Consider the following 8,622-nt stretch of genomic DNA (forward strand, 5'->3'; position numbering starts at 1 on the left):
AAAAAAAAAAAAAAAAAATGTGCCTTTAAACTGGCGGAGTATAAAGATTTATCAGTATTAATATACTGTGCTTCTGATAAGAAAATGAAAGAGGACAACAGTATATTACCTTTTTGGATTATTATAAATTATTATGGCTCCAAGGTGAGTGTATTTAAAAATCTAAATACACCACTGTTTACATTGCTGAATTCTGCATAGATCTGGTTTGTTTACTAGTAATAGCCATGACATGACATCAGCCATGAACTTTGAGGATAAGAGCTGCTGAAGTTATGCCTTAAATGATTAGGTAGAATTTATTATAGCGATTTAAATAAACAGTGAGGAAGAGTCATCATTTTTTTCCCCTTAAATAAGCAAGAGATGATGTTTCCCATTTGTAAGAGTAAAAGTTCAACCAGTAATAGCTGCAGCAATAAATCTCCGAAATGTCAATCATTTGGAAAGCATACTATTAGCTTTATAACAAAAAGTCAATCACTTGAATGTAAGCCATTGATTTAATGTCTGATTTCAGAGGCGCCATCTATTTAAACAGCTGATAAATCATATCCATGTACAATAACTTCAGCAGATGTTTTTTTATAATACAGCCAAGCACCTTGTAAATTACCAGGTGGAACAACGATCATCAACCAGTTGTTGCACTGAGAGATTTCAGACAACATTAAGCCTTCCCATTTACACTGGCATTTACTTTGTCCTCCATCTTTTAATTAATTGCACATTAACCGATCAGCTATTGGAGGTCTTCATAGTTTCATAGTTAGTATGGTCAGAAGGGACCTGAGCAGATCATCAAGTCCGACTTCTTTGTTACTGGTCAATGTCAACTGTCCTTAAATAATTTCTGTGTTATGTTTCTACCTACTTATTACAGATTTTGTGTGCAGTATATAAAGATCAAACAACAGTTGCTGGGAGGAACTATGGCAACTCCATGCTATGGGAGGCTGCTCTATTTTATGCCAACTATTAGCTTGGTAGGCAGAAAAGCCCAAACCATGATGTCATGTTTCAAAAAACCCCACTCAGTTGTACATATCTCATGCACAGTGTACAGCTCAGCTTAGATAAAGAATGAGTCTCTCTCTTTTTGTCTGGTCAGTAGAAAGGATCTGTATTTGGACCTAAAACGCTTTCCACCTTTTACCTCTAAGTGATATGTTTGTGGGTTTAAAAAAGGATTGAATATACATTTAGACTCATTTATTAAAGATACTTTTTTCCCATTTTGCATTGCACCAATTTGTTTTTGGTCAAAGCCCCTTGTTTCAAGTTACTCATATCAGACCTGAAGTGAATGAGAACATATTATTTTCCCATAGTTTCACAAGCTTGTCAATGGACACACTTAGGAAAGCCTTGACATAATTCAAGACAGGGATTTCTATGCAAGACTATAATCAAGATCTTTAGGAAAAGAATAAATTAATTCGATACTCTAAAGATAGTTATTTAACAATTATCTATTAATGCCATGTACCACAGACAATGGCCATATTCAATTTAATCCAACTTCAGAGCAAGACCCAGGATGTCATCTTCCCACTGTACTCAGCCTTGGTGAGGCTGCAGCTGGAGTACTTCATCCGATTCTGGGTTCCACAATTTAGGAAGGACATGGAGAATCTTGAAAAAAAGTCCAGAGGAGAGCCGAGCACATGATCAGAGGTCATGAGAACAGGCTGGACATAAGGAAAAACTTCTTTACTGTCGGAACCGCCAAGGCCTGGAACAGACAGCCCCAGAGGTGGTGCAAGCACCTATTCTTGACACTTTCAAGAAACATTTGGATGTTTACCTTGCTGGGATCCTTTGACCCTAGCTGACTTCCTGCCCCTTGGGCAGGAGGCTGAACCCAATGATCTTACGAGGTTGCTTCCAGCCTTAATGTCTATGAAATCTATTGTAGGCTTGATCTTACAAAACGAATCTGAATGAGGTCCCCCATACGTATCAACATAATTGTTGTTACAATATTAAAAGCACAAATTATGTCACTGATCTCGATCAGCAATCACAATAATATGTTTAAATGGAACACCAACATGTGTTTTATGTGCACACACCATTTTTGAATCACCTTCATTAAGTTCCATTTTCAAATTCAGATCAGTAATCAATTGCAGCTTTAAAAAGAAATCCATGTTTTTAGACTTGAGTACATAGGACCACCATTTTAACATCATTTTCATTGGCTTGACAAACATTTAACCAAAGTGCAGGTTAATTTAAGACCAATTAAAAACAAAACACACAAAACAATCCAAAACAGACTTCAAAAGATACTTTACTTAGAAAGATGTCACAGGAGTGCCCTTTTCCTCCTTCTTATACATGTGTCCAATTATAGTTTACATCCAAACACATTAATTAGATGGGTGAGTAGACAGCCCATAGGGAAAACCAATTTATTTTTAAATAAAAAGCTCTGGCTTGATTGCAATCAGTCCTTGAGAGGTATGCAAGATGATATCACCCTTAACTATTCCTCTGTAACCTCTGTAAGCATGATCTATCCTTTGCCTTCCCCTGATAATAGAAAGGCACATGGAAGACAAAAAGCAATGGTTTACTCCCCCACACATCAGCCCCTGCAGCTGGACTGTCAAGGAAACACTCAGTTAAATTCTTAAATGTGTCACAAAATAGCAATATGCTGTCAAAGTTGTGCTGAATGCCATTCTAAATACCATGTGCATTGACAGTTTAGCAACAATTCTGCACTTCTTATATTTAGGTATGTGGGTTTTTCTTTGATTTAGTTTTGTTTTTCTACATGGTGACATGCCATGATGAGTGTATGTTTCTCCATCCATAAAGTGAAATCACTGACAAATCCAGATGTCAGGTTACTCTTGATACATCAGAGTAAATATTGGTTTCCATGGCACCAAGATGTGCTGGGAGTTCTCTTTTGTTTTAAATGCTCAAGGGATTTTATAAAATCATTTTCTGTGGCAAGAAAAAGATTACTACACATATTTAACTGTCATAAGATAAATGCAGTGATAACCAATGGCAATCTAAACATCAAAGCAAACAATGATCTTGTTTATTTTTAATAGAAACCATTCTGAAAGCCATTGGTTTACTTCAAAATAATCTCACTCTCTATCATAAACTAACAGCAGGAAAGTCTAATAAAAGAAAGAGTCCCTCCAGAGGAAACTGGAAAAAAGTGGGCTTTTTATGCATTGTTAGGGGAGGTCAGCACAGCACAGAATGTACTTTCAGAAGCCTTTTGGGAATTTAGTCCCCAGCAGTAAATAATGTAATGATTTTAACCTTGAATGGAGCGTCACACAATATTAAGCCTAAACATATTAAAAAATGGGGGAAAAAAGTAACACAGCATCATAAAGTCAGTATCAATTTCACTAGTCTGTTTCTCATCACATTTTGATATACTGCAAGCTAGAATTTGATTATGTAAGAATGACTTTTGGGGTGATAGTTACTATAGTAATTCAAATATAGTTGTTTGCAAGATATTTTGCGCAAAATACTTTGTCACTCAAAGCCAAGATTAGTGTTTTTTGCTCTATTTTACTTAATCCTTTTATGTTCTGTCAGAGATATGAAAGTACAGGTTTAGAGCTAATTGGCTTAGGTCTAATGATGCTTCACGGAAGTGTGACAGACAGAAAAACAGACTTACCTTGAATCCAGGTATTACAGCAATAAATATGGCATCTTAACTTCTTTCTTGAATCCAAAATATGCACTGTAAAGACATGAGATGTGCAAGTAATGAATTTTTTCATGTGAAATTAAAGTATTATATGCATACATTGAGTTTTATTATGCAAATATGAAAAATACATATTAGAAGGTTCCAGGTGCATCCATAGGCATAAAATGGCCATCTAATACATCCCAGATTAGGAAGGGACATAAGAGTAATGCTAAACACAAAATATGGCACGCAGTTTCCTTAATCCAACAAGTTAAAATGAAGATATTTGTGTTTGAAATTTAACACAGTATTATCTACTGGGATCTGTTTTTTCAGTAGCAAACAGCTCCCACCAAAAGAAAAAAAAAAAACCTGGAAGTTTGGTCACTTACATTAAGTAGCTAAATAAGAGGTGGGACTTAAAATCTGGCTGCTTCAGGTGGTTGCCATGCTCTTGACAATTTCATTTCAGCAAGGATCTTAAACACAGGCTTTAGTCCTATTGACTGGAGAAGCGTTATCTTAGTTTGTGAACTCTAGCAAGGAGGACATATTTTATTTAGGCACATGTTCAGTACAATGGAGGTTTGAATTTCTGATGGAGGCTCCCAGGCACTAGCAGGGTAAATGTAACAAGCCAGACATTTCACTGACCTTGATCCAATACGAAAAGTAAATTCCTTCCCTCCTGTCTCCTCCCCTTCCCCCATAAACGACAAAGTAATTTGCCACAAATTTTCAATATGATGTTTTCCCTCTCATTTTTCCCCTTTTCTCTTAAAACTAAGCAACCTCTTTCTTACAATACTGATTTATTGAATTTTACACCTTTTCTTCATACTTTGAGAGGTCCCTCGATTCTTTGTTACAGTTTCTTTCAGTCAAAGAATATGCAGGGAGAACCCCAAAATCAATGAAAAACAAGAGTCATCCATGCTTCTTTTAGGAACAGAAATAGGGCATTCTTTTTATACCCTGAGACTAGTTTTTTTCTTCTTACAAGCTTTTATCAATGCTAAGCTGTTAAGAATACTCATGCTCTCAGCAGAAGCAAATACAATTAATCAAAAATGCTCATGCTACCTTTCAGAAAAAGAAGCTCTCTTAGAAGTGTTGCTCTCAAACCAGATGCTTTTGCTTCATACAAAACATATTTCCATAACTGCAATTTACAGCAAATACTATTACAAGTGATAGAATCACACACACGCAGTGATTACCTATTGTAATAGAAGTAGCTGTAGACTGGTTCCACCCTAGGACCATCCCCTTATGTCCTGGTACAGTTTTTCAGGCAGCAACATCTTTGTTCCTCCCTCAGCTCATAAAGCAATTATTGGGCACCACAGAAATGTAAAGCCAATGTCCTCCCTATTCAATGTTTGCTCTAGTACATGTGCACACACAAGCTGATTTTAGCCCATCAGAATGCATATAATAATTCAGGCAAGCACCCTCTCCTTTATTCAGGAGGCTCCTGGAATATCTTCCTTCTCTTAAACTCTGGGCCAGAAGGGAAGGAATTAGCTTCATCAAGATACTGTCAACCTAATATTTTAACTAGTCTTCTAATCACTGTCTGCCCAGGTGTGTCAAAACCTAAAACACCCATTTGTGGAGCTTTGATTTCTTTCCACTCGAAGGATCTTCAGTTCTTAAATAAACAATTGCCTGATTTTCCAATAGCCAATTTGCTTCCAAACACTAAGGGCTGATCCTGCTCTATTAGATGCTGTTACATTCTACAGTTTTACTGTTTAAAATGGGTTCATATCATAATAATATCTTAACAGAAGAAAAGGGGTTAACTGTATCAGGAGGCAGACATATAGGAAACTACAGAAGTGCTGAAGTGGGGAAATGAGCCATCAAGAGATGAATAGGCTAATTTGCACATGAAGACCCAGAATAACACCAAATGAACAGAGACTGCCTAGTGAGTTAGCCTAGGCCTGAATTCTGCCTGCTCCACTGTAGCTGAACAATACAGTTTGATTTTGGGATGTTTCCCTGAATATGACTCTGGGTGCATCCCATCCCCTTGCAGAGGAATAGTCCCTCTCCAGAAGATAAGCCAGAAGGTAGCTCTCCCCTTTTAGGACTGGTGAATTTAATCTGCAGAGTATGTTCTAAATTTAACCATATGTATTAGTGGAATCACTGGCTAGAGTGGACTAGCTTTAGATATGAATAAAATAAAGAAGCCAGCTGTGGAATTGGAGCAGTTCCACAGCTCAACTGAAAATGTTATCCTGCCCTCAAAAAGTGAACAGAGACCCCTTTATAAGTTTATTTGAAAACAGTAGAACTGAAGAGTTCCTCCCCAATTTCACAATTAAAGGTACCTGGAAATGAATTTTCTGACAATAAAAAGGTACCAGCTGACATACTGGAGTCTGTTCACACAACACATATTATACAATCAGCAGTAGGAGCCTGACACTTTTACAGGTCCTAGCCTGACCTCACAGGATCCATATCCAGGAGAGAAAAAGAGATTTGAGTCTTATAAGCATTTGCTACTTAGCCTTTTTCTTGAAAATGGAAGTCTGGCACTAGCTTGTTTAGCTGTGAGGACAGTTTTTATTATCTGGATACCAGCCCAGCAGTAACAGGACTGGGATCACTGACTTTTAAGCAGGGTAGTGAGCAGCCATGGTTGTTCATTAAAAACAAGTTTACAGAGTGCCCCAAATCTTGTGTTCTGACTGATGTCAAGAAATGCAAGACAAGTCTTCCACACACCATTGAAACACCCTACACTTAACGAATAGGATTTATAAAGAGAAGTATGCAGCAAATAAATGTTTTGAATAAATGGGGATAACTGCTATTTTTATAGTGCCCAAAATTTTGCTAGCTAACCCAAGACAAAAATAAACATTTCATAGTCCTGTTCAAAAGAAATTACAGATGACAAGCCAGACTGTTACTCACGAATAGAGTCCTGCCCACAGAGGCTGAACTGCAGTATATTGCATAACTATATTACATGCGACAAATTTGGGAGACTGGCAGAATCAAGGATAATTATTCAAAATGAGGGGGCAGGCGCACATCTCAGGTGTTAAGGTATTGATATAAATATCATGTATTTAGAAAGCTGAATTACAGTACTTCTTGTTGGCAATGAGTAAATTCTGAGATTTGAAAGGCCTTTCATTAAATCTTGGCAACAGAAATATGTTATTCTTTTGGCATTACAAATATTACAGATAGATAATAGCAGCTGTAAGAGCAATGGTTTTGGAACTTACTGATAATAGCTCATTCATATGCTCTCTCAGGTGAAGTTCCAAAGCCTTCACCTCCACATACAAATTTATCCAGTTCCAAAAACTAAAGTTTTTTGTTTGTTTGTTTGTTTATGACTAGTTCATACAGTTTACCTATTTCCTGGGTGGATGGGCTGATTAGAAAAAGAAATCATTTCCTCAGTATTTTTGCTCACACAGAAGTACTTAAAGCATACATTATGTTCATTCCTTTTATTTCTGGTCAAACTACACCCATTTTGTTCCTTTTCCATCACAAGTATAGGAGGCCATATGGATTTATTCTCAAATCTGCTACTGAAGTAGAAATACAGCTTCAATGACAATATTTTTTTCCAACTTATACTAGCAGTGAGCCAAGGTGTCTGTTGAAACACTCTCCAGCCCAGTAACACACATTCATATATTCATAAATCCAAGACTAAAAAAGCCAAGCCAGTTTTGTTTTTATAGGGTGCAACTTTCTGGTTCTAGTCATTCCAAAAAAGTCTTATTAATAATATTAAATAAACTATTTTCCATTTGTAAATTATCCACAAAAAAGAAAAAAAAAATCTAAGATGAACTATTTGTTTAAAAATGGATATATTTTGTGGATAATTCTTAACAAAACATATTAACTATTGCTTACAGGCTGATTTTCTTTAGGAAGATTTATAACAGATTTTCACAGAAGATAGAAAATAAATAGGAGATATAGACATGTTTAAGGTGCCTAAAACCTTATCAGAAATGTAGAAAAATCTCTAGGAAGTTTAAAATGCATTCCTCTTCTTTCCGTCAACTCTAGAATTGTTTTTAGGCCCTCTTTTTCCTCAAAGTCTTAAAGTTCATTTATAGTGTTAGACATTCAACAACCTGTTATTACAACTAAGGCACAGAAACAAAGTCCTGTTATCATTCACTAAAAAACAGATGATTGACACTTTTAGACCATCATATCACGTTCCATAAAATTGTGGAATTAGTTTTCTTTACATGCAATAGAAATGATGTTGGCTGCTGCCAAGGTGCAAGAGCTTGAGCCAGGCATATGGGCATGAAAATATTGATTATGCAATAAGACTGGCAATTGTAATCTGGGGATAAATTCAATAACTGGAAAGGGGATCCCAGATTTCTCTGAAAAGGCTGTTTGCATTGTTCTTTACCCTTAGAGGGAGGGCCTAAACAAGTCCCAAAGCTCTGAGTGAAGCTGTTGGAAACACCAAATTTTGCTGTGTCCAATTACATTATAAACTCCTTCAAAAGCTCTTGAAATACAGGTTGTTCCCTGGAACCACATCTTTGTTCACTCATACATTTGAGTCCAAGCCAAAAATGTATTGCAAGGTCCAAGCTCCAAATTTGTAACAAAAACCTTGAATCTGGAAAGTTTTGCAACAGAAGAACTCTCAGATGTCTGGAGACATGTCATCTCTTTCTATCTATATAACTATCTTTGCTGACTTTTTTTGAATTGTTTGTGTTCAGGCTCTAGGGAGTTTAAATTCTGACAAACTGATTAAAACTGGCACCGGATTCTGATAGACTAATTAAGTCTGGCACAAAATTTCATCTGTAAAGCATAAGTGAAACATATTTCAGCTAACAAGTTGAAGGCAATTAAATAGTACAGCGGAATCTTCTTGTAGAGAAGTCATTCTCTTCCACAACAACTTC

At 36.4% G+C, this 8,622-nt stretch overlaps 1 long non-coding RNA gene across 1 annotated transcript in view; it reads right to left on the reverse strand.

The window, feature by feature from the left end:
- The window catches only part of LOC109300988, a 78,231-nt gene extending 74,502 nt beyond the window's left edge, over positions 1-3,729 (reverse strand). Inside the window, exon 1 of the long non-coding RNA XR_002098389.1 lies at positions 3,668-3,729. This is a non-coding gene — a long non-coding RNA (uncharacterized LOC109300988). The remainder of the gene's footprint in view (positions 1-3,667) is intronic.
- Between the last annotated feature and the right edge of the window lie 4,893 nt (positions 3,730-8,622).

The sequence above is a fragment of the Gavialis gangeticus genome, unplaced genomic scaffold, assembly GCF_001723915.1.
Source record: "Gavialis gangeticus isolate Ggan-Ray unplaced genomic scaffold, GavGan_comp1, whole genome shotgun sequence".
Lineage (NCBI taxonomy): Eukaryota > Metazoa > Chordata > Crocodylia > Gavialidae > Gavialis > Gavialis gangeticus.